Source organism: Arachis hypogaea, chromosome 12, assembly GCF_003086295.3.
Source record: "Arachis hypogaea cultivar Tifrunner chromosome 12, arahy.Tifrunner.gnm2.J5K5, whole genome shotgun sequence".
Classification (NCBI taxonomy): Eukaryota; Viridiplantae; Streptophyta; class Magnoliopsida; order Fabales; family Fabaceae; genus Arachis; species Arachis hypogaea.
In genome coordinates this window covers 473,783-496,631 of record NC_092047.1, presented here as the reverse complement: position 1 = coordinate 496,631, position 22,849 = coordinate 473,783, and the positions used below count along the sequence as shown (strand labels likewise).

General features: G+C 38.0%; 1 non-coding gene across 1 annotated transcript; it reads right to left on the bottom strand.

Annotated features, from left to right (window-relative positions):
* Positions 1–12,167: 12,167 nt before the first annotated feature.
* On the bottom strand, positions 12,168–12,274 carry LOC140177396 (small nucleolar RNA R71). The gene has a single exon (XR_011869245.1). It is a non-coding gene; the product is annotated as a small nucleolar RNA R71 (small nucleolar RNA).
* Positions 12,275–22,849: the final 10,575 nt, after the last annotated feature.

Here is a 22,849-nt window from a genome sequence, read left to right as displayed (position 1 = left end):
TATAATTAATTAAAAATTGGGTTGCCTCCCAACAAGCGCTTCTTTAATGTCAATAGCTTGACAGTGAGCTCTCATGGAGCTTCACAGATGTTCAGAGCAAGGTGAAGGCCTCCCAACACCAAACTTAGAGTTTGAATGTGGGGGCTTCTCAACACCAAACTTAGAGTTTGGTTGTGGCCTCCCAACACCAAACTTAGAGTTTGATTGTGGGGGCTTTATTTGACTCTGTATTGAGAGAAGCTTTTCATGCTTCCTCTCCATGGTTGCAGAGGAAGATCCTTGTGCATTAAACACAAGGTGGTCCCCATTCAATTGAAGGACTAGCTCTCCTCTGTTAACATCAATCACAGCTCTTGCTGTGGCTAGGAAGGGTCTTCTAAGGATGATGCATTCATCTTCATCCTTCCCAGTGTCTAGGATTATGAAATCAGCAGGGATGTAAAGGCTTTTAACCTTTATCATCACGTTTTCTACTGATCCATAGCTTATTTTATTTTGCTGAACCAATGTATTCACTGCATTGGTGAGCAAGGGAGGTTCACCTTCCCAAGTCTCATTACCAAATAATTTGGCATTCAGCTTCATGATGGCTCCAAGATATTGAGCATATTGCTCTTCAGTTACAGCATCATCCTCTTCAGAGGAAGAATAGTTCTCAGAGCTCATGATGGTAGAAGGAAGTTTAATGGAATCTCTATGGTCTCTATATGAGCTTCAGATTCCATTAGATCCTCAGTAGGAGACTCCTTCTTGGTTGGGAGACGTCCCATGAGGTCTTCCTCATTGGGATTCATGTCCTCTCCTCCCTTTCCAGGTTCGGCCTTGTTGACTGAGTCAATGGCCTTGCACTCTCCTTTTGGGTTTTCCTCTGTATTACCTGGGAGAGTACTGGGAGGAGTTTCAGTGATCCTTTTACTCAGCTGGCCCACTTGTGCCTCCAAGTTTTTTAATGGAGGACCTTGTTTCAGTCATGAAACTGAGAGTGGCCTTAGATAGATCAGAGACTAATGTTGCCAAGCTAGAGGGATTCTGCTCAGAATTCTCTGTCTGTTGCTGAGATAATGATGGAAAAGGTTTGCTATTGCTAAACCTGTTTCTTTCACCATTGTTATTATTGAAGCCTTGCTTCTGTGGGTCCTTCCATGAAAAATTTGGACGATTTCTCCATGAAGGATTATAGGTGTTGCCAAAGGCTTCACCCATGTAATTTACCTCTGCCATTGCAGGGTTCTCAGGATCATAAGCTTCTTCTTTAAAAGATGCTTCTTTAGGACTGTTGGATGCATTTTGCAATCCATTCAGACTCTGAGATATCCTATTGACTTGTTGAGTCAATAATGGTAGGGATTGAGATGCTTCTTCCATCAAACTTGGAAGTAGGTATAGTATAATCACCAAGCATCCTCCTTGCATTATTGTTGTTAGGTTCGGCTGCCATGTCTTTTTCTTGTTTTTTTTTTAAGAGAATTGTTAGTGGATAAATAAAATAATTAGAAAGAGATGAGGGAGAGAAAATTTCGAAAATAATTTTAAAAAAATGGGTTAGTAATTTTCGAAAATTAGGAGAGAGAAAGTGGTTAGATGATTTTGAAAAAGAATTTAAATTTAATTTTGAAAAGATAAGAAGTTAGAAAAGATATTTTGAAATTAAAGTTTGAAAAAAGAGATAAAAAAGATATGATTTTGAAAAAGATAAGATAAAAAAGATATTTTTGAAAAGATATGATTGAAAATTAGTTTGAAAAAGATTTTGAAATCAAATTTTGAAAAGATAAGATTTATGAAAAGATATGATTTTAAAAAGATATGATTTTTAAAAGATAAGATATTTATTTATTTATTTATTTATTTTTTAAAGATAAGATATGATTAAAATTAGTTTTGAAAAAGATTTGATTTTTAAAATTACAATTAATGACTTGATTCACAAGAAATCAAAAGATATGATTCTAGAACTTAAAGTTTGAATCTTTCTTAACAAGAAAGTAACAAACTTGAAATTTTTGAATCAAAACATTAATTGTTAATGCAATTTTCGAAAATATGATGTAAAAGATAAGAAAAGATTTTGAAAAATTTTGAAAAAATATTTTTGAAAATCTTTGAAAAACAAAGATAAAATTGAAAAGATATGATTTTTGAAAAAGATTTTGAAAAGATAGGATTTTTAAAATTTGAAAATTTGACTTGACTTATAAGAAACAACTTATTTTAAAATTTTTTTGACTAAGTCAACTCAAATTTTCGAATTTTTGAGAGAAAAAAGGAAAAGATATATTTTTTTGATTTTTTTTTGAATTTTAAATGATGAGAGAGAAAAACACAATTATGATCCAAAACATAAAAATTTTGAATCAAACACATAATGCATGCAAGAACACTATGAATGTCAAGATGAACACCAAGAACACTTTGAAGATCATGATGAACATCAAGAACATATTTTTGAAAAATTTTTAATGCAAAGAAAATATGTAAGACACCAGACTTATAAATCTTTAATGCTTAGACACTATAAATGCAAAAATATACATGAAAAATAAGATGCAACACAAAACAAGAAAACATGAAGATCAAACAAGAAAATTCATCAAGAACAACTTGAAGATCATGAAGAACACATGAATGAATGCAAATTTTCGAAAATTATTTTTAAAAAAAATTAAAACATGCAATTGACACCAAACTTATGACTTGACTCTAGACTCAAACAAGAAACACAAAATATTTTTGGATTTTATGATTTTTTAAATTTTTTTTTGGATTTTATTTTATTTTTTTCGAAATTATTAAAAAAAAAGAATAAGAAATTCAAAATTTTTAATAAGAATTCCAGGAATCATGGCAGGTTAGTCTAAAGCTTGGTGGCCAGCCAAGTTTCAGCACACCATTATGAAACTCTAGAATCCATTCTTAAAAACTCTAAAGAATTTTTTGAAAACAGATGAGAAAATTTTTTGAAATATTTAAAAAAAATTTTCGAAAAAATAAGAAAAAATAAATTACCTAATCTGAGGAACAAGATGAACTGTTAGTTGTTCCAAACTCAACAATCCCCGGCAACAGCGCCAAAAACTTGGTGCACGAAATTGTGATCTCTTACTTTTCCCATGATGTTGGTGGCTGTAGTTAAATACACCAAAGAGATCATGGTATAATGAATTGGGATCTCAATAATCCCTGATAATGGTGCCAACAACTTGGTGTTGTTGCTGAACCAAAAGAGTTACAGGCACTGTTAGAGAATTCACAATGTCGCACAACTAACTAGCAAGTGCACTGGGTCGTCCAAGTAATACCTTACGTGAGTAAGGGTCGAATCCCACGGAGATTGTTGGTATGAAGCCAACTATGGCCATCTTGTAGATCTCAGTTAAGTTGACACATATGGGTTACAATATTAATGGATAGATAAACATAAATAAAACATAAAGTAAAGATAGAGATACTTATGTAAATTAATGGTGGGAATTTCAGATAAGCGAATGGAGATGCTTGTTCCTTCTGGATCTCTGCTTTCCTACTGATCTCATCCAATCCTTCTTACTCCTTTCCATGGCAAGCTGTATGTAGGGGGATCACCGTTGTCAATGGCTACCGTCCATCCTCTCAGTGAAAATGTTCTACGCGCTCTGTCACAGCACGACTAATCATCTGTCGGTTCTCAATCAGGTTGGAATAGAATTCATTAAATCTTTTGCGTCTGTCACTAACGCCCAGCCTTCAGGAGTTTGAAGCTCGTCACAGTCATTCAATCATAGAATCCTACTTGGAATACCACAGACAAGGTTTAGACTTTCCGGATTCTCTTGAATGCCGCCATCAATTCTAGCTTATACCACGAGGGTGATGGTTGAAAGACCCAAGAGATACACACTCTAGCCTTTGTTGCTTGTAGAACGGAAACTAAGACTCTGATCTCACGGAATGGATGGCTCGATTGTCAGGCGAGCGCTCGGTTGTCAGGCGAGCAGCAACCATGCGTCGTGCACCAGGAATCCAAGAGACACGCACTCTAGCTTTCGCTTGTAGAACGGAAGTGGTTGTCAGGCACGCGTTCATAAGGATGGATGATGATGAGTGTCACGGATCATCACATCCATCAGGTTGAAGTACGAATGGTATCTTAGAATAAGAATAAGTAGAATTGAATAGAAAATAGTAGTAATTGCATAAAAACTCGAGGTACAGCAGAGCTCTACACCCTTAATCTATGGTGTGCAGAAACTCCACCGTTGAAAATACATAAGTGATGGTGGTCCAGGCATGGCCGAATGGCCAGCCCCCAAAACATGGTCAATGGCCCCCTAAGATGAACAATGAATTGAAACTGAGACCAAAGATGTAAACACAATAGTAAAAAGTCCTATTTATACTAAACTAGTTACTAGGGTTTACAGAAGTAATTCTAAGTGCAGAAATTCACTTCCGGGGCCCACTTTGGTGTGTGCTTGGGCTGAGCTTTGAACTTTCACGTGCATGGGCTGTTTCTGGAGTTGGACGCCAGGTTGTAACGTGTTTTGGGCGTTAAACTCCAGTTTGTAACTTGTTTCTGGCGCTGGACGCCAGACTGCAACATGGAACTGGCGTTGAACGCCAGTTTACATCGTCTATCTTCGTGCAAAGTATGGACTATTATATATTGCTGGAAAGCTCTGGATGTCTACTTTCCAACGCCGTTGAGATCGCGCCATTTGGAGTTCTGTAGCTCTAGAAAATCTATTCCGAGTGCAGGGAGGTCAGAATCCAACAGCATCAGCAGTCCTTTTTCAGCCTGAATCAGATTTTTGCTCAGCTCCTTTAATTTCAGCTAGAATTTTCCTGAAATCACAGAAAAATACACAAACTCATAGTAAAATCGAGAAATATTAAACGCACCATGTGGTAAACAGAAAAGCAAAGAAGAAAGAATAGAATTCTAAGAAATAAAACTAACTGGGAGACACCAAACTTAATTTCAGAAATTAAGAAAAATATTAGTGCAAAAAATAAAATAAAAAAAATAAAAATAAAAATAAAAATTTTGCTTTAAATTTTTTGCTTTTAAATTTTGCTCTTTACGTTACTATTTTTTTCGTTCCCCCTCCCTTGTTACGCTTTCCTTTTTTTCTTTTATTATTTAAATAAAATAAAAAATAAAAAAAAAATTTTTTTTGCACTAATATTTTTCTTAATTTCTGAAATTAAGTTTGGTGTCTCCCAGTTAGTTTTATTTCTTAGAATTCTGTTCTTTCTTCTTTGCTTTCCTGTTTACCACATGGTGCGTTTAATCCTGTTTGGTGTTTTGTACTGAGGTAAAATAATGGAGAGAGATCACATGGGTTACTACTCATACCCGAGTAGTGATTCATATTATGGTGGATGGAGGAACTATCCAAATTTTGGTTGGCAAAGCCAAAACCAAAGAAACTTCAGTGCTCCATGTTCCAATTACCAAGAACCATCATCTTTCTACCCATATCAAGAGCCACCATCTGATATTGAGACTTCTCAGAAGAAGAGTGTTATGGAAGTAGAAACTCTTAATGCTATTCTTGCCCAGAACAAGCTTATGACTCAGTAATTAAATCTACTTACTCAACAGATGAGTGGCATGCAAGTCCCAACTATCAACACCCAACACCCAAATTTTGGGTGGGGAGAGCAACCTCAGAGGCCACAAAATTTTAATCATAATTCTCAAGATGGTTTTCAACAGAATAATTTTAATAACCACCAGTTACAATCAACTCAGCAGGAAAACTCTAAATCCCAAGAAGATTCTAATTGGGAGATGATGATGAGTTTCATGCAGGAAACCAGAGCCTCCATTAGAAACTTGGAAATGCAAATGGGCCAAATAAGCAAGCAATTAGAAGAAGAGGAAGATGCACAACCTCCAATGCCCTTGGTAAGCAATAAAGAAGAGATTGCATTAGAAGAAAGCTACCAAGAGGAAGAGGTTGAAATTGAGGAAGCTTGCAAAGAGGTAAAAGAATTCAAGGAAGAACACAAGGGAATGGAGCTTGCAAGACCTCTCCCAAAGCCATCACCATCCAATACAACATTCAAATGGGTAAAATTCTTACCCTTAATCCCTACTTTCCCACTTGAATATGGGCTACTGGAGACGGATGGTCAACTTAGAGCTCTTTGTGGCATTAAGAGTAAGAGGAAGATGGTTAATGGTAAGAGTTGTCAAGCAAGGTTCAATATGATTGCATGCTCCAAATTTAAGTGCAAGGATTGGTGTAAAGCTAATTTGAAAGGGTCTAGAAGGTTGTTTGGATGTCTCTGTGAGAATTCAGATTGCTTGCCATCCGGTGGGAACAATGGTGATACACAAGAAGACGGATGTAAAAGCAAGGTTTGGGATCCTGGAATCCATTCCCACAATCAACAGCCATTGAGCCTTGTCACCTACTTCAACTTGCTCAAAGGCATTATGCGCCTAGTTTGGGATCTGGTAGCCATTGGAATTACAAACATTGGTGGGGATTCCTGGATCAGTACAAGCATAAGCCACCATGACACGGAGCTCACAACATGTCCAACTTAAGGACTTTAACTAAAAGTGCTTGGTGGGAGACAACCCACCGTGGTATGATCGTTCTTTTCATTCTTAGTTATTTTTCGTAGTAGTAGTTTTCTCATTTATTTTGTTTTTATTGAGTCCTTACTAATTTTATGATCATGCAGCTATTTTATCACAGGAACCGAACACCTCAAGCTCAAAAAAAAAAAAAGAGAGAGAGAGAGAAGAGAGCCACGCGACGTGATCGCATCAGCGACGCGTCCGCGTGGATTAGAGAGGGGAGAAATTAAAATCGAACAGAGAGACATGCTGGAGGCGTGCCAATAGCACAAATCGTCCCACGCGACCGCGTCGCTCACGCGACTGCGTCACATAGGAATAATGGCCTTCCACGCGACCGCGTGCCCCATGCGGCCGCGTGCCCTGATTTTCGACGTAAAAAGGGTGCACAATGAATTATTGTGCGAGAGTGGTGCTGGATTGGTGCTGGACGCACAATCCCTATCACGCGACCGCGTCGCCAACGCGGCCGCGTCGCCAACGCGGCTGCGTCATTTCTTTCTGAAGCCCAACCGCGCGATCGCATCCCCCACGCGATCGCGTCACCCCAAATTTGGCACATATATGAATTTGAACAGAGAGTTGTGCAGGTGCGAGGCTGCACTCACGCTAGAAGCATAACTTGGGTCACGCGACCGCGTCACCCACGCGACCGTGTCACTTCAACAACACGCTAACCGCGCGAACGCATGACCCACGCGTTCGCGTCGCTTGCGCCGCCCAGTTTTCTTTCTCTCTCTCTCTCTCCCAATCATAATCCTCTCTTATTCTTTTATCCTCTTATTTTTCTTTCATAATAATATTTGTTTCTTTCTATTTTCAGTTCTTATTTGCTTGAGGACAAGCAAATCTTTAAGTTTGGTGTTGACGCTTCGCTTAAAGGTTTTCTGTTTATTCACATAGCACCAAAGAAGGAGGCGAATCATCTTCACTGAGGAGCACAACCTGAAGAATAAAGCGACCACTAGGATAACTAAGGTGGTTAAGTTCCTTTCATATTTTTTATTCCTCCCCTCTTTTTCTATATTATGTTCCGGTTTTCTGCTATTTTGCTTTGTTTATTGCATGATCCTTTATTAGTTAGAATCCTAGGACTAGTTTAGTTTTCTTTTAATTGCTTCAATTCTAAAAAGATGTTTCATGTACCACTCACTAAACTTGAATCTAAAAAAGAAAAGAAGTGATGTATTGCATGAGGAATTGAGTTAATTTTAAAAAGTAGTCTTATTTACTTAAATGTGGTGGTATTAATTGTAATTCTGAATGCATGACATGAACAGTGCATATTTTTGATAGTGAAGTTTATGAATGTTAAAATTATTGGCTCTTGAAAGAATGATGAAAAAAAGAGAAATGTTATTGATAATCTGAAAAATCATAAAATTGATTCTTGAAGCAAGAAAAAGCAGTGAAAAACACAAGCTTGCGAAAAAAAAATAAAAAATAAAAAATAATAAAAAATAAAAAGAAGAAAAAGCAAGCAGAAAAAGCCAATAACCCTTTAAACTAAAAGGCAAAGGGTAAAAAGGATCCAAGGCTTTGAGCATTAATGGATAAGAGGGCCCAAAGGAATAAAATTCTGGCCTAAGCGACTAAATCAAGCTGTCCTTAACCATGTGCTTGTGGCGTGAAGGTGTCAAGTGAAAAGCTTGAGACTGAGCGGTTAAAGTCGTGATCCAAAGCGAAAAGAGTGTGCTTAAGAACTCTGGACACCTCTAACTGAGGACTCTAGCAAAGCTAAGTCACAATCTGAAAAGGTTCACCCAGTTATGTGTCTGTGGCATTTATTTATCCGGTGGTAATACTGGAAAACAAAATGCATAGGGTCACGGCCAAGACTCATAAAGTAGCTGTGTTCAAGAATCAACATACTGAACTAGGAAAATCAATAACACTATCTGAATTCTGAGTTCCTATAGATGCCAATCATTCTGAACTTCAAAGGATAAAGTGAGATGCCAAACCTATTCAGAAATACAGTTGTAAACCCCACTATAAGAAGAGACACGAGCTTAATCGAACTCTCATTCTCATGCAAATTCACATCCTAAGCCTATATTAGTTTTGGTTGCTTGAGGACAAGCAACAGTTTAAGTTTGGTGTTGTGATGCGTGAGCATTTTTTCTATCTTTTCCTAGTGAATTTGCATCTAATTTGTTGAGTTTAATTAAGAATTAATTATATTTTAGCTACTATGGATGCTATTTTGAGTTTTGTGCAATTTTATTTGTTTTAGGTAGCATTCGGATGGATTTGGTGAAGTTTCTGCAGAAAAAAGAGATAAACCAAATAGATGACCAGCGACTACTGACGCGGACGCATGGATCACGCGACCGCGCGGAATGGAAGAATCGCAATGACGCGATCGCGTGCCTGACGCGAACGCATAGACTGGAATCTGCACAAATGACGCGTCCGCATGACTGACGCGTCCGCATGACTCGCAGAAAAGATCATCGACGCGGCTGCGTGACTAACGCGACCGCGTGATATGCACCACGTGCAGAAAATGCAGAAAAATGCTGGGGGCGATTTCTGGGCTGTTTCAACCCAGTTTTCAGCCCAGAAAACACAGACTAAAAGCTGCAGAATGGACAATTCATGTGGTCCCCACCCATCAACTGAAGATTTGATTAATTAATTCAAATTTTAAATTCAAATCTTATCTTTTAGGAAAAGATATTATCTTAATTTTAGATATTAGATTTTAAATTAATTAGGATTAGTTATAAATAGGGGAGACTTCTCTTCTATTGAAAACAATTCCATTAGGGGGAATTCCATTAGGGAATTCTATAGAGATTTTCATTCCACATTCCATGAGCAACTAATCCTCCATTGTTAAGGTTAGGAGCTCTGCCTATTTGTAATAGATTGATTTTCTTGATTTTTCTATTTTAATTTATGTTTTGGATTTATATTTAAGAATTATTTTCGTTCTTCATCTTATGAATTTGGGTGGAACGGAAGTATGACCCTCTTTCTATTTGAGTTCTTGTATAACTTGGAAAAGCTCTATACTTGAACAACAGCTTGAAAATATATTCTCCTAAATTTTAATTATCTGGATTTAACGGGATACGTGACATATAATCCTTCTATTTTTGGGTAATTAGAATTTTTGTGGCATATAAACTGGAATTTGATCATCAACCTCTAATTGGAATTGATTGACCAAGGAATTGGCAGTTAATGAATTTTAGAGGAGACTAGGAAGGTCTAAGGAATTAGGGTCTAGTCACATATAGTTTGCCATAAATTAAATCCTACATAATTAAAATAGTTAGTAAGAAAAGTTAATCCAGAAAAATAGATAACTCTGAAGCCTTAACTGTTTCCTTCCATATTTTCTTTCCAATTTAATTACTTGCCTTTCTTCAATAATTTTTATATTGCATCCAAACACTATTTTCTATTTGCCTAACTAATCCTATCAAACGCTATTGTTGCTTAATCCATCAATCCTCGTGGGATCGACCCTTACTCACGTAAGGTATTACTTGGTACGACCCGGTGCACTTGCCGGTTAGTAAATGTGGGTTGTAAAATTCCGCACCAAGTTTTTGCTAATCCTTCATTGTGAAGGTTAGGAGCTCTGCCTATTTGTAATGGATTGATTTTCTTGATTTTTCTATTTTAATTTATGTTTTGGATTTATATTTAAGAATTGTTTTCGTTCTTTATCTTATGAATTTGGATGGAACGGAAGTATGACCCTCTTTCTATTTGAGTTCTTGTATAACTTGGAAAAGCTCTATACTTGAACAACAGCTTGAAAACATATTCTCCTTAATTTTAATTATCTGGATTTAATAGGATACGTGACATATAATCCTTTTATTTTTGGGTAATTAGAATTTTTGTGGCATATAAACTAAAATTTGATCATCGCCCTTTAATTGGAATTAACTGACCAAGGAATTGGCAGTTAATGAATTTTAGAGGAGACTAGGAAGGTCTAAGGAATTAGGGTCTAGTCACATATAGTTTGCCATAAATTAAATCCTACATAATTAAAATAGTTAGTAAGAAAAGTTAATCCAGAAAAATAGATAACTCTAAAGCCTTAACTGTTTCATTCCATATTTTCTTTCCAATTTAATTACTTGTCTTTCTTCAATATTTTTTTATATTATTTAATGTTTTTCATATTGCATCCCAACACTATTTTCTATTTGCCTAACTAATCCTATCAAACGCTATTGTTGCTTAATCCATCAATTCTCGTGGGATCGACCCTTACTCACGTAAGGTATTACTTGGTACGACCCGGTACACTTGCCGGTTAGTAAGTGTGGGTTGTAAAAAAAATCCGCACCAAGTTTTTGGCGCCGTTGCCGGGAATTGACTGTGATTGACAACTATTAGTTGTTTGATTGCTTAGATTAGGCGTTTTAGTTTTAATTTTATTTAACTTTTGTTTTATTATTTTCGAAAAAAAAAATTCCAGATTTTGCTTTAAATTTTTACGTTAATTTTTCTTTTTTTTTTCTTTTCTTTCTTTACGTTATTTTTGTTCCTTTTGTCCTTTACGTTGTTTTTTTTTCTCTTTACTTTTCCTTTTTCGTTTACCCCCTCCCCCTGTTTGTTTTATTTTTTTTCTTTTTTCTTTTATTACTTGAGAAAAAAAAAACAAAACAAAAAAAATAAAAATAAAAAAAATAAAAAGAGAAAAATAATTTTGTTTTATTTTGCATTTTTTTATTTTTTTACATTAATTTTTTTTCTTTTTTCCTTTTCTCTTTTCGTTTAACCCCCCTCCCCCTGTGCGTTTCTTTTTCTTTTTTTTCTTTTATTAATTAGTAAAAAAATAATAATAAAAAATAAAAATAATTAAAAATAATAATAAAAATAAAAAAAGTAAAAAAAAAATTTTAAATAGGACCAATATTTTTTTCTTAATTTCTGAAATTAAGTTTGGTGTTGACTATTTATTATTTTTCTTCTATTTATTTTATTCAATATTTTTATCTCTTTACACAGGTTACCTCACTGGGAACTCTTTGCACTTTGACGTAGAGATTCCCATTCTTTCGTGTTTTCTGTTTGTTTATGCGCAGGAATAGAGACAAAGAACATCTCTTAGACCTTGATCCTGAACCTGAAAGAACTTTCAGGCAACGTTTACAACAAGCAAGACTTTACACGGCTGCAGAGACCACTATGGCAAATAATAACGCTGTTAATGTCAATGTGGAAAATCCAATTGGGGATGAGCAACAACGGAGAGTGCTCGGCTCTTACTCTTCTCCAACTGCAGATCTTTATGGAAAAAGCATCGTGGTGCCTCCTATTACTGCAAACAACTTTGAGTTGAAGCCTCAACTGGTCACTCTGGTGCAACAAAACTGTCAATATCATGGTCTTCCCCACGAAGACCCAAATCAATTCATTTCAAATTTTCTGCAGATTTGTGATACTGTGAAGACAAACGGAGTGAACCCAGATGTGTATAAACTCATGCTCTTCCCGTTTGCTCTGAGGGATGGAGCAAGACTATGGCTAGATTCCCAACCCAAGGAGAGCTTGGATACTTGGAACAAGGTGGTTACGGAGTTTCTGGCTAAATTTTTTTCCACCAAAGAAGCTGACTAAGCTTAGGATGGAGGTTCAGACCTTCAGGCAGAAAGATGGTGAAACTCTGTATGAAGCATGGGAGAGATTCAAGCTACTAACTAGGCAATGCCCTCCAGATATGTTCTCCCAATGGACCAAACTGGATATCTTCTATGAAGGTTTGGGTGATATGTCCAAGATGTGCTTAGATAATTCCGCAGGAGGTTCATTGCACAAGAAAAAGACACCAGAGGAGACAATTGAGCTTATTGAATTGGTTGCCAGCAACCAATACTTATATTCATCTAACAGGAATCCTGTGAACTCTGAGACCTCCCAGAAAAAGGGCATCATGGAAGTAGAAGCTCTTAATGCTCTTCTTGCTCAAAACAAGCTTATATCTCAGCAAATGAGTCTACTTACTCAACAGATGGGTGGCATGCAAGTCTCAGCTATCAACACCCAAAATCCACCTCAAGAGATCTCTTATGACATGACAGGTAATTTTGTACAGAATGATAATTATGATTATGCTCAACCCTCTTCTGAACAGGTCAATTACATGGGGAGTGGTCCTAGAAATCCCAATAATGATCCATATTCTAAGACATACAATCCGGGGTGGAGAAGTCACCCAAATTTTAGGTGGAGAGACCAGCCACAGAGACCTCAGAATTTCAACAATAATTCTCAGGGCGGCATCCAACAGAACAATTACAATAACAGCCAATGTCAGTCATCTCAACAAGCAACTTCTCAGCCCCAACAAAACAATAATTTGGAAGCAATATTGTCAAGCTTTATGCAGGAAACCAGAGCCTCACTTATAAATCTCACAAAGGAAACTAGAGCCTCCATTAGAAACCTGGAAATGCAAATAGGCCAAATAAGCAAGCAATTGCCTGAGAACTCTGCAAGCACATTTCCAGGTGATACAGTAGTAAACCCAAGAGAAGACTGCAAGGTTATGCAGCTGAGAAGTGGTAGAGTAGCTGGCTTTGAGACCAAGGTCAATGAAGAGTTAGAGGAAAAAGAAGCTCCAGAGGAGAAGAAAGAAGAAGTAGAGCACGCCCCTCCAAAGCGTGCAGACAACCCGTTCCCTGACTCTCTAGACATATATCCTACACTGCCAAAGGCTCCTGAATACAAGCCAAAAATGCCATACCCTCAGAGACTTCAGAAGGCTTCTAAAGAAAAACAGTTTTCTAAATTTTTAGATGTTTTCAAAAAGCTGCAGATCAACATTCCTTTCGCAGAGGCTCTTGAGCAAATGCCTCTCTATGCTAAATTTATGAAAGAACTGTTGACCCGCAAGAGGAATTGGAAGGAACAAGAGACGCTGGTATTAACCAAGGAATGCAGTGCTATTATTCAACACAACCTTCCTGAGAAGATGCCAGATCCAGGGAGCTTTGCAATTCCTTGCACCATTGGTAATGTCACCATTCAAAAAGCCTTATGTGACCTTGGAGCTAGCATCAATTTAATGCCACTTTCAGTAATGAAAAAGCTCCAAATTGAGGAGGTAAAACCCACTCGTATCTCACTCCAACTTGCTGATCTTTCTATTAAATTACCTGTTGGTGTTGTTGAGGATTTACTTGTTAAAGTAGGACCATTCATTTTTCCTGTTGATTTTGTTATATTAGACATGGAAGAGGAGGTAAAATCCTCTATTATACTTGGTAGACCTTTTTTAGCTACAGGTAGAGCTCTGATTGATGTGGAAAATGGTGAATTAACCCTGAGGGTCAATGAAGAACAGGTGGTCCTTCATGTCTTTGACGCTCTCAAGCACCCTAATGATTCTGAAGGGTGTATGAAAATAGATGTTATTGAACCACTTGTTCAAGAGGTACTGCAGGCTGAGGTACTTGATGACATCCTGGATCCTATTTCCGAATATGAATTAGTGGAAGTCGATGATTCACCACCCCAAAAGGAGCTGATGAACACGCCAATAAAGGAGAAAGAAGTCCCCAAGCTTGAGCTCAAATCCTTACCTCCTTCCTTGAAATATGTGTTCTTGGGTGATAATGACTCAAATCCAATGATTATTAGCTCTTTCCTAAAGCCTGAAGAAGAAGAGGTGCTCATTGCAGTGCTCAGAAGCCATAAAACTGCTCTTGGGTGGACCATTAGTGATTTAAAGGGGATTAGTCCAACCAAGTGTATGCACAAGATCCTCCTTGAAGATGATGCCAAACCAGTTGTGCAACCACAAAGGAGACTTAATCCAACCATGAAAGAGGTGGTCCAAAAAGAGGTAATAAAATTATGGGAAGCAGGTATCATTTACCCTATTTCTGACAGTCCTTGGGTAAGTCCTGTGCAGGTAGTTCCAAAGAAAGGAGGGATGACAGTGATCAAGAATGAAAAGAATGAGCTTATTCCTACAAGAACAGTCACAGGCTGGAGAATGTGTATAGACTACAGAAGGCTCAACACTGCTACAAGGAAGGATCACTTTCCCTTGCCTTTCATTGATCAAATGCTTGAGAGGTTAGCTGGTCATGCATTTTACTGTTTTCTAGATGGATATTCTGGATATAATCAAATTGCAGTGGACCCTCAAGATCAAGAGAAGACAACATTCACATGCCCCTTTGGAGTATTTGCCTATAGGAGAATGCCATTTGGACTCTGTAATGCTCCAGCAACTTTTCAGAGGTGTATGCGTTCAATTTTTTCTGATATGGTTGAAAAGTTTATTGAGGTATTTATGGATGACTTCTATGTTTTTGGTAATTCTTTTGAATCCTGCCTTAAGCATTTATCTCTTGTCTTGAAACGGTGTCAAGAATCAAACCTTGTTTTAAATTGGGAAAAATGTCATTTTATGGTTACAGAAGGTATTGTCCTTGGACACCGGATTTCAAGTAAGGGAATAGAGGTTGATAGAGCAAAGGTAGAGGTAATTGAAAAATTACCACCACCAACTAATGTTAAGGCAGTCAGGAGTTTCTTGGGTCATGCAGGATTTTATAGAAGATTTATAAAAGATTTTTCTAAAATTGCTAAACCTCTAAGCAACCTGTTGGTTGCTGATGTTCCTTTTGTCTCTGACTCTGATTGTTTGCATGCTTTTGAAACTCTAAAAGCAAACCTTACCTCTGCTCCCATTATAGCTCCCCCTGACTGGGAACTACCATTTGAATTAATGTGTGATGCTAGTGACTTTGCTATAGGAGCTGTTTTAGGACAGAGGCATGGTAAGCTTGTACATGTCATTTATTATGCTAGTCGTGTGCTGAATGATGCCCAAAAGCATTACATAATTATAGAAAAGGAATTATTAGCTGTTGTATATGCTGTTGATAAGTTTAGGTCCTATTTACTTGGTTCTAAGGTTATTATTTATACTGATCATGCTACTTTGAAGTATCTTCTAACCAAACAGGATTCTAAACCAAGATTAATCAGATGGGTGTTACTCCTTTAGGAGTTTGATATTGAGATAAAAGACAGGAAAGGGTCAGAGAATCAAGTAGCTGACCATCTTTCCAGAATTGAGCCTGAAGCAGGAGTACGACCACCCACAGTTGTGATTGAGACATTTCCAGATGAACAATTATTCCTCATTCAGCAGGCTCCATGGTTTGCAGATATTGCAAACTATAAGGCCATGAATTTTATCCCAAAGGAGTACAGTAGGCAACAAGTGAAGAAGCTATTGACTGATGCAAAGTACTACATTTGGGAAGAAACATAGCTTTTTAAAAGGTGTTCAGATGGAATCATCCGGAGGTGTGTCCCAAATGAAGAAAAATAGCAGATTCTTTGGCACTGTCATGGTTCTGAGTATGGAGGCCACTTTGGTGGTGAAAGGACAGCTACAAAGGTCCTTCAGAGCGGATTTTACTGGCCGACTCTCTTCAGGGACTCAAGAGCATTTGTGAAGCACTGTGGCAAATGTGAAAAAGCTGCAAATCTCCCTGCCAACCATGAAATGCCACAACAGGGAATTCTTGAGGTAGAGTTATTTGATGTGTGGGGTATTGATTTCATGGGACCTTTTCCACCCTCACATTCAAACAACTATATTCTAGTGGCAGTTGACTATGTGTCCAAATGGGTGGAAGCTGTGGCTTTACCCACCAATGATGCCAAAGTGGTAATGAGCTTTCTTCAGAGATATATCTTTAGCCGATTTGGTGTCCCAAGGACACTCATTAGTGATGGAGGAAGCCATTTCTGCAATAGACAGCTGGACTCTCTTCTACAGAGATATGGAGTCCGTCATAAAGTGGCAACCCCCTATCACCCTCAGACAAGTGGACAGGTTGAAGTTTCCAACAGGGAACTTAAAAAGATTCTAGAGAAGATTGTCAGTGTTTCAAGAAAGGACTGGTCTAGGAAGCTTGATGATGCTCTCTGGGCATACCGGACAGCGTATAAGACTCCCATTGGCATGTCTCCTTATCAGTTGGTCTATGGCAAAGCCTGTCACTTGCCAGTTGAGCTGGAGCATAAAGCTTACTGGGCAATCAGATACCTGAACCTTGATTCAGAAGCTGCAGGAATCAAGCGAATGTTTCAGCTGAATGAGCTTGATGAATTCAGATATTTATCCTATGAGAATGCCAAGCTCTATAAGGAAAGAACTAAGCTACTGCATGACAAGAAGATTGCCATCAGAGTCTTTGAGCCAGGACAAAGAGTACTTCTATATAATTCAAGGCTCAAATTCTTTCCCGGGAAGCTGAAATCCCGATGGTCAGGACCGTTTGTGGTTACCAGAGCCTCACTGTATGGTCATGTAGAAATACAAGAGGAGAATTGCGACAGAAGATTTACAGTGAATGGTCAGAGGTTGAAGCACTATCTTGGAGGCGAGATTGATCGCCAGAGGTCCACTCATCTGCTGAATTAGCAGAACTGACCGTCAAGCTAGTGACGATAAAAGAGCGCTTGTCGGGAGGCAACCCGATAATTTCGTATCCTTAGTTATTTTTCGTAGTAGTAGTTTTCTCATTTATTTTGTTTTTATCGAGTTCTTACTAATTTTCTGATCATGCAGCTATTTTATCACAGGAACCGAACACCTCAAGCCTTAAAAAAAAAAAGAGAGAGAGAAGAGAGCCACGCGACGCGATCGCATCAGCGATGCGTCCGCATGGCTTGGAGAGGGGAGAAATTAAAATCGAACAGAGAGTCGCGCTGGAGGGTGGCTGGAGGCGTGCCAATAGCACAAATCGTCCCACGCGACCGCGTCGATCACGCGACCGTGTCACATGGGAATAATGGCCTTCCATGCGACCGCGTGCCCCATGCGGCCGCGTGCCATGATTTTCGACGTAAAAAGGGTGTACAACGAATTATTGTGCGAGAGTGGTGCTGGATTGGTGCTGGACGCACAACCCCTATCACGCGACCGCGTCGCCGACGCGGCCGCGTCATTTCTTTCTGAAGCCCAACCGCGCGATCGCATGCCCAACGCGATCGCGTCACCCCAAATTTGGCACATATATGAATTCGAACAGAGAGTTGTGCAGGTGCGAGGCTGCACTCGCGCTAGAAGCATAACTTGGGTCACGCGACCGCATCACCCACGCGAACGCGTGACCCACGCGTTCGCGTCGATTGCGCCGCCCAATTTTTCTCCTCTCTCTCCCAATCCTAATCCTCTCTTATTCTTTTATCCTCTTATTTTTCTTTCATAATAATATTTGTTTCTTTCTATTTTCAGTTCTTATTTGCTTGAGGACAAGCAAATCTTTAAGTTTGGTGTTGACGCTTCACTTAAAGGTTTTCTGTTTATTCACATGGCACCAAAGAGGGAGGCGAATCATCTTCACTGAGGAGCACAACCTGAAGAATAAAGCGACCGCTAAGGATAACTAAGGTGGTTGAGTTCCTTTCATATTTTTTATTCCTCCCATCTTTTTCTATATTATGTTCCGGTTTTCTGCTATTTTGCTTTGTTTGTTGCATGATCCTTTATTAGTTAGAATTCTAGGACTAGTTTAGTTTTCTTTTAATTGCTTTAATTCTGAAAAGATGTTTCATGTACCACTCACTGAACTTGAATCTAAAAAGAAAAGAAAAGAAGTGATGTATTGCATGAGAAATTGAGTTAATTTTAAAAAGTAGTTTTATTTACTTAAATGTGGTGGTATTTTCTGTAATTCTGAATGCATGACATGAACAGTGCATATTTTTGATAGTGAAGTTTATGAATGTTAAAATTGTTGGCTCTTAAAAGAATGAAAAAAAAAAAGAGAACTGTTATTGATAATCTGAAAAATCATAAAATTGATTCTTGAAGCAAGAAAAAGCAGTGAAAAATACAAAGCTTGCGAAAAAAAATAAAAAAAAATAATAATAATAAAAAAGAGAAAAAGAAAAAGCAAGCAGAAAAAGCCAATAACCCTTTAAACTAAAAGTCAAGGGGTAAAAAGAATCCAAGGCTTTGAGCATTAATGGATAAGAGGGCCCAAAGGAATAAAACCCTGGCTTAAGTGGCTAAATTAAGCTGTCCTTAACCATGTCCTTGTGGCGTGAAGGTGTCAAGTGAAAAGCTTGAGACTGAGCGGTTAAAGTCGTGATCCAAAGCAAAAAGAGTGTGCTTAAGAACTCTGGGCACCTCTAATTGGGGACTCTAGCAAAGCTGAGTCACAATCTGAAAAGGTTCACCCAGTTATGTGTCTGTGGCATTTATGTATCTGGTGGTAATACTGGAAAACAAAATGCTTAGGGTCACAGCCAAGACTCATAAAGTAGCTGTGTTCAAGAATCAACATACTGAACTAGGAGAATCAATAACACTATCTGAATTCTGAGTTCCTATGGATGCCAATCATTCTAAACTTCAAAGGATAAAGTGAGATGCCAAACCTATTCAGAAATACAGTTGTAAACCCCACTATAAGAAGAGACACGAGCTTAATCGAACTCTCATTCTCATGCAAATTCACATCCTAAGCCTATATTAGTTTTGGTTGCTTGAGGACAAGCAACAGTTTAAGTTTGGTGTTGTGATGCGTGAGCATTTTGTCTATCTTTTCCTAGTGAATTTGCATCTAATTTGTTGAGTTTAATTAAGAATTAATTATATTTTAGCCACTATGGATGCTATTTTGAGTTTTGTGCAATTTTATTTATTTTAGGTAGCATTCGGATGAATTTGATGAAGTTTCTGCAGAAAAAGAGAATAAACCAAATAGATGACCAGCGAAGACCGACGCGGTCGCATGGCTCACGCAACCGCGCGGAATGGAGGAATCGCAATGACGCGATCGCGTGCCTGATGCGAACGCATGGACTGGAATCTGCATAAATGACGCGAACGCGTGGACGACGCGGACGCGTCACATACGCGATCTGCAAAAATACAGAAAATGCTGGAGGCGATTTCTGGGCTGGTTCGACCCAGTTTCTAGCCCGGAAAACACAGATTAGAGCTGCAGAATGGACAAATCAAGTGGTCCCCACCCATCAACTGAAGATCTGTTAATTAATTCAAATTTTAAATTTAAATCTTATCTTTTAGGAAAAGATATTATCTTAATTTTAGATATTAGATTTCAAATTTATTAGGATTAGTAATAAATAGGAACTCGGTACATTTAGACAGACACAGAGAGAGATTAATTTACAATCCTTATTTTCTACTCTGAACCATGAGCAACTAATCCTCCATTGTTAAGGTTAGGAGCTCTGCCTATTTGTAATGGATTGATTTTCTTGATTTTTCTATTTTAATTTATGTTTTGGATTTATATTTAAGAATTGTTTTCGTTCTTTATCTTATGAATTTGGGTGGAACGGAAGTATGACCCTCTTTCTATTTGAGTTCTTGTATAACTTGGAAAAGCTCTATACTTGAACAACAGCTTGAAAACATATTCTCCTTAATTTTAATTATCTGGATTTAATAGGATACGTGACATATAATCCTTTTATTTTTGGGTAATTAGAATTTTTGTGGCATATAAACTGAAATTTGATCATCACCCTTTAATTGGAATTAACTGACCAAGGAATTGGCAGTTAATGAATTTTAGAGGAGACTAGGAAGGTCTAAGGAATTAGGGTCTAGTCACATATAGTTTGCCATAAATTAAATCCTACATAATTAAAATAGTTAGTAAGAAAAGTTAATCCAGAAAAATAGATAACTCTGAAGCCTTAACTGTTTCATTCCATATTTTCTTTCTAATTTAATTACTTGCCTTTCTTCAATATTTTTTTATATTGTTTAATGTTTTTCATATTGCATCCCAACACTATTTTCTATTTGCCTAACTAATCCTATCAAATGCTATTGTTGCTTAATCCATCAATCCTCATGGGATCGACCCTTACTCACGTAAGGTATTACTTGGTACGACCCGGTGCACTTGCCGGTTAGTAAGTGTGGGTTGTAAAATTCCACACCAAGTTTTTGCAAAAACTTGGTGCACGAAATCGTGATTCATTGTTTATGTAAAATTCACTGTTCTTTCTTCCCTGGCAATGGCGCCAGAAACTTGATGCCAATACCATGATTCACAACTTCGCACAACTAACCAGCAAGTGCACTGGGTCGTCCAAGTAATACCTTACGTGAGTAAGGGTCGAATCCCACGGAGATTGTTGGTATGAAGCCAACCATGGTCATCTTGTAGATCTCAGTTAGGTTGCCTCAAATATGAATTGGATATATATATTTCTAAAATAAATAATAATAGGATAGAAATACTTATGTAAATTAATGGTGGGAATTTCAGATAAGTGAATGGAGATGCTGCTCCTTCTGTCCTTTGTAGTTGTCCTACTGCCTTTTGTCCAATCCTTCTTACTCCTTTCCATGGCAAGCTGTATGTAGGGGGATCACCGTTGTCAATGGCTACCGTCCATCCTCTCCGTGAAAATGTTCTACGCACTCTGTCACAGCACGGCTAATCATCTGTCGGTCCTCAATCAGGTTGGAATAGAATCTATTGATTCTTTTACGTCTGTCACTAACGCCCAGCCTTCAGGAGTTTGAAGCTCGTCACAGTCATTCAATCCTTGAATCCTACTCGGAATACCACAGACAAAGTTTAGACTTTCCGGATTTTCTTGAATGCCGCCATCAATTCTAGCTTATACCACGAGGGTGATGGTTGAAAGACCCAAGAGATATGCATTCTGGCCTTTGTTGCTTATAGAACGGAAACTAAGATTCTGATCTCACGGAATGGATGGCTCGGTTGTCAGGCGAGCAGCAACCATGCGTCGTGCACCAGGAATCCAAGAGACACGCACTTTAGCTTTCGCTTGTAGAACGGAGGTGGTTGTCAGGCACGCGTTCATAGGGATGGATGATGATGAGTGTCACGGATCATCACATCCATCAGATTGAAGTACGAATGGTATCTTAGAATAAGAATAAGTAGAATTGAATAGAAAATAGTAGTAATTGCATAGAAACTCGAGGTACAGCAGAGCTCCACACCCTTAGTCTATGGTGTGCAGAAACTCCACCGTTGAAAATACATAAGTGATGGTGGTCCAGGCATGGCCGAATGGCCAGCCTCCAAACGTGATTAATGATCAGTCAAAAAGACCAAAGATAAATCCTCCGACTGACAAGAGATGTAAACTCAATAATAAAAAGTCCTATTTATACTGAACTAGTTACTAGGGTTTAATTCTAAATGCAGAAATCCACTTCTGGGGCCCACTTTGGTGTGTGCTTGGGCTGAGCTTTGAGCTTTCACGTGCATGGGCTGTTTCTGGAGTTGAACGTCAGGTTGTAACGTGTTTTGGGCGTTGAACTCCAGTTTGTAACTTGTTTCTGGCGCTGGACGCCAGACTGCAACATGGAACTGGCGTTGAACGCCAGTTTACGTTGTCTATTCTCATGCAAAGTATGGACTATTATATATTTCTGAAAAGCCCTAGATGTCTACTTTCCAACGCCGTTAAGAGCGCGCCATTTAGAGTTCTGTAGCTCCAGAGAATCCATTGCGAGTACAGGGAGGTCAGAATCCAACAGCATCAGCAGTCCTTATTCAGCCTAAATCAGATTTTTGCTCAGCTCCTTCAATTTCAGCCAGAATTTACCTGAAATCACAGAAAAACACACAAACTCATAGTAAAGTCCAGAAATATGATTTTTACATGAATTCTAATAAAAATATCCCTAAAAGTGGCTAGATTCTACTAAAAACTACTTAAAAACTATGCCAAAAAGCGTATAAATTATCCGCTCATCACAACACCAAACTTAAATTGTTGCTTGTCCCCAAGCAACTGAAAATCAAATAAGATAAAAAGAAGAGAATATACTATAAATATCAAATTATCAATGAATATTAATTATAATTATATGAGCGGGACTTGTAGCTTTTTGCTTCTGAATAGTTTTGGCATCTCACTTTTTCCTTTGAAGTTTAGAATGATTGGCTTCTTAGGAACTTAGAATTCAGATAGTGTTATTGATTCTCTTAGTTAAGTATGTTGATTCTTGAACACAGCTACTTTTATGAGTCTTGGTCGTGGCCCTAAGCATTTTGTTTTCCAGTATTACCACCGGATACATAAATGCCACAGACACATGATTGGGTGAACCTTTTCAGATTGTGACTTAGCTTTGCTAAAGTCCCCAATTAGAGGTGTCCAGGGTTCTTAAGCACACTCTTTGTTTTGGATCACGACTTTAACCACTCCGTCTCAAGTTTTCACTTGGACCTTCATGCCACAAGCACATGGTTAGGGACAGCTTGATTTAGCCGCTTAGGCCTGGATTTA